The sequence below is a fragment of the Notothenia coriiceps genome, unplaced genomic scaffold, assembly GCF_000735185.1.
Source record: "Notothenia coriiceps isolate Sejong01 unplaced genomic scaffold, NC01 NC01_scaffold00037244, whole genome shotgun sequence".
NCBI lineage: Eukaryota > Metazoa > Chordata > Actinopteri > Perciformes > Nototheniidae > Notothenia > Notothenia coriiceps.
The window spans coordinates 1,170,668-1,175,283 of record NW_011369945.1 but is presented as its reverse complement, the minus strand read 5'-3'; positions in this window follow the sequence as shown (position 1 = coordinate 1,175,283).

The window sequence follows — 4,616 nt, the reverse complement described above, 5'->3', positions numbered from 1 at the left end:
AGCCTCAGTGGAGAGTGCTCCTTTTATGTGGGACGGGGAGAGGCTTCAGGGCTGGGCTTTTAAAGCCATGTCCCTTAATTGTATTCCGGCTAAGTGGGATGAATGGTGCTTTTTAATCAGACTACTGGCGGGGCTCTGTGTTGTAAAAATATAGAGATGGTGCCTGATAGTTAAGATGGTGAATGATATGCTTTTAGTCCAGGTTCCCTGGCTTCTGGCAATATTCAAATGTCTTCTAGCATTAAGCTGACACTTGTAAACATCTGTGTTATTTCCCCTGATGTTCCTGCCACAGTACAAAACACCAGTTTGGTAAGTACTAAAATGATTTTTAGTAATGTCACCATCTTTGCATTGAGTTAGCTCTGTGTCTCACGCCACATCATTCAGATACTGTTTTTAAAAGTTCACTGCATTTAATATGCACATTTATATTCAGAGAAAAAAAAGCCTATTCCATGAATGCAGTTTCTTTGAACTGTGAGAAGTGCTTTACTTTGTTACTCTTAGATTTAAGATTCTGCTCCTCCTAGTGGCTAATCTCTGCTATGTGTTCCCCTCAGAGTTGTACACAAATGGGTTTGATAGCAGAGGTTTAACACATCACATAATACATTGTAATCTAATTTTATTATCTTCTTGGGTGAGCTCCTCTGACGATGTATGGAAAATAGGAATTATTAGAATATTTTTGATGCAATTTGACAGGCTCACCATATAGAAAAGTAATCGAAAGTCTATAAGCCCTGCTGTTCACCTAGTCAATTTTAATTTCATGACCAATCAAATGTAGACAAGGTGTCATTTGGTGGATAGGAAAGAGAGGAGAGTGAATCCCTTTCCCAAACAGTTAATCCAACTTTAATCCTAGTCATTAGGAATTAGACATGCCAAGCTGTCCGGCCGTGCCTCTAAATTACAATCAAACGGTTACCAATTACACAAATTATTGATGGTAGATTCTCTTTTCAACTGCAAATTAAGGCTATTAAGGAAGGCTCCTTTTTAATGCAAAAGTGACTAATTAACCAGCGGATGGGAAATCTGCTGCCCAGATATCAAAAAAGTTCTCAGCACACATTGCAGGAACACAAGGGAACCAATTAGTTTAATTATCAAAACAGCTAATTAAAATTGCACAGTTCCTAATTAGTTCTTTGCTTTTTCCTCTAATTGACAGCATGGAGATAAATGGGCTGCCGATGAAAATGGGGAGAGGAGAAAAACAGGAGAAACTTCGGCGGAATATTTATGCTGACTTTATCTCCGTCTGTGTGGCAGCCCTTGAAAGTAGAAAATTAATGACCTTAATTCCCAAACTGTTTTTCCTCTAACGGTGCTCCCCTCTGCGCTCCTGGTGCACGCTCCTTTGTATGGGCCTGCCACCCTGCCAACTGCTGGAATGGGAAAAAAATATGCACTTGGGGGTGGGAAGGAGCCACGATTCTCCTCCTAATGTGACAGCTCCCACCTAACAATGGAGAAAGATGAAAGAAAGGAGCAGATATAACCACTGGGAGTGTTGCATCATGGGACTGCAACTCTGTTGCATTTTGTTTAAAAGCCTCTGTCATCTACAGGGCCACTAATTTGTCCCATGAAAAAGAAGAAGCTCTTCTGGGAAAGAGATAAAATACGTTTGATGGCCCAGAAAGACTTTTAATAAGTTTTCAAATTTGAATTTTAGATTGATTAATACTATGTCTGGCATGGGAAATACCCTTGAAACTTTGCACAAACACATATTTGTACATGTTACCAAGTGGGCTAAGGACTGTAAACACAACTGATAATCTTTTGTTATGTCCTCCAGATTTATTGTTGCGGTTTTCCCTCCTTTTTGGTATGATCTGTTTAAAGGTCCTTGAAAATAAAGAAGAAAGATAGATCCTGTTAGACAGAAATGCTACACTAGCAAACCTGAACGACAACCATAGACCCCGAGTGTGTGTGTGTGTGTGTGTGTGTGTGTGTGTGTGTGTGTGTGTGTGTGTGTGTGTGTGTGTGTGTGTGTGTGTGTGTGTACGCACGCGCATGTGTGCGCGGAGCCTCTCTGGTGTCTATCCTTCTGGCAGGCTTTGTCTCTTTGTCTGGGCTCCTGCAAGGCCAACCTTGTCATGTGTAATCCTGTCCCTCTGCCTGCATGCAAGTGACATGTGGGTCCTCTTGGCACATTAGTAGATAACTATCAACTAATCAGTTTACTTTTGGGACTGTGTTAAAATGTAAATTACATTAATGCTCAAATTATGCATCAAACTACGCAGATAGGCCAGGCCAGAGGCCGCATAATGCTAGGATCATTCAGTTAGTGCCTTCTACATGCAGTGTTAATGCACTCTGATTTCCCCTGCTCTGGTTCAAATCAAGTGTGATACGTCAGCCAGTTGGTGTCTGGGAAACTGGAGGAGCTCTGTATGAAGTAGAGGAGAAAGCCTTTTTGCAAAGCTTCCATTAAAAGGAAGAGCGATGATAGCCGCCTGTTGGATTTATTTTGTCTTATTCAGTGGGAAGGACTTTCTGCTCTATGTGCATTTTACTCACCTCTCAGTTGAAACTGTGTAGATACAAGTTTACTTCCAATCTGTGAGATTAGAAATGGAACGACTGAAGTGCATTTAGTTACTTTCAAAATGTGATTTATCTGAACTCATTCTATCCATTTCAAAAGGACACCCTGAAGAGGCAGGTCTGTGGCAGAGCTCTGGCCTGGAGGAACTTGCTGCCCATGACTAACAAACACACGTCCACCGCTAATTGATTGTCTTGTGTTTTATTTATGGTGCGGTAGTAATTAGTGGACAGCATAATGTAAGCCATTCATTAGCACCTGGCTACCGCTATGGATTTCGCTGCTTTGTCTCAGATGCACACATCATTAGGGAGAAACAAAGAGTGGAATTTATTAGCATGGCGTCTTATAAATATTCTTAAAGTCAGTGTGCCTTTAAGGAAGAACACAGGCCTGTAAAACTTTTGTCAGCATTTGCTCACTGATTCCATTTGCTGCAGAATATGTTAAGGAAGAGCAGTATAAATTTAATTTTAATTGTTTTGTACACACGCCAGTGAAAAGGAACTGATTGGATACAGTTCAGAGACAGTATATTAATACGTTATTTTCATATGTTAATTGGTTTGCATAATCTCTCCCTTTGCTTGGTTTGGAAGTACCTGGCATTGAGATGGGGACTGAAGAGAATAGAAGACTCCCATTTACATAAAACCAGCTCCTCTGAACATTAAATAATAATGCATCTGCATGCTGAAGGTGTGTTCAGTTAGCAGAAAGCACGTTTTTATAATTTATAGTCCAGCTGTTTCAGTGCTTTCGAGTCACTTTTCCTCCCTGCCTGCTTTTAATGAAATCTTGTTACCGGAGAATTGACTGGATTGAATTGAGATTGTAATCCCATTGACGTTCTACCGTGGAAATGCACACTGGTGGGAACTTTTAATAGTGGGCCCTGTAATCAGAAGACACTTGTATTCAGCTCCCTACAATAATGAATCTCATCAAATGTTAAAGCCTGGGCCGCGTGCGAGGGGCTCAAATTTCAAGGTTTTTGACCATCCCCATTTGAGAAATTCCTCAGGGAGTGTGTGATTACTCAAGTTTAGCCGTTTATTGCCTCATCTTTCAATAGCCACTGAAGCACAACATTCTCATCTAGGTTGCTCTTTTTTTCCCCACTTGAAGAACAGGCCAATATAGACTGCAGAACAGCTGCTCAGATCCCGAGGAACTGCTGTTGGCACTGCAATTTTATTAGCTGCCACCATCATTGTCCACTCACTGTGTCATTTAAAGAATGAAAACTAAATTCCATGACAAAAATCACTGGTGCGATTTTAATTGTGAACATTGCGTGTTTGCAGCAGTGTTTCTGACTGCAGAAGTGCTCTGTGCAGCACATGATGAATTGATTTATTTACACATATAGCATGTTCTTTGGAAGTGTGTAAAATCACATTTTTCAAGAAAGAATATGTATTAAAATAGATTAAAAAAAGATACATTTGAACTTTTTAGGTTTCATCCCCTTACCTCATTTAACCTCTGACATTAGAGCATTGTTGAAAACAGTGAGTGAGCAGAATATAAAGTGTGTGTACAATTCATGGCTGTCATTAGGACACCTTGCAAGGACAAACTCATCCAGCTTCTCAATGAGGATTATTGTCAGTGTGTAGTAAGGTGCATCAGAATATTAATGGAATATTTAAATAACATCTTTTACCAGTCCAAATTAAATATCAACAGGGTACTGTGGAGGATGATTATTGCTAAAGTATCAAATACAGTTTCTTCATGTTACAGTTATCCATGTCTGTTTCCTCTGAAATCTCGGCTCTGGAAAAGACCCCAGCAGGTCACATGGGTGCGAGTGATGTGCTGCTGTTTTATATTTGAATGACTAAATGTGACCTTTGAGATTAGAGGAGGAGTTGCTTCTCAGGGGGTTGAAGAGAGTCCCCACTGCTATGAAGCTCATGTCCCTTTGATCCCTCTGTAATGAGAATAACACCAGGCGTTGTGGTCACTGAACACTTTGACACACCACTGGAGAGCCGAGAGCTCTGCCGCCTGGTACCAGAGGCTTGTGTGTGTGTGT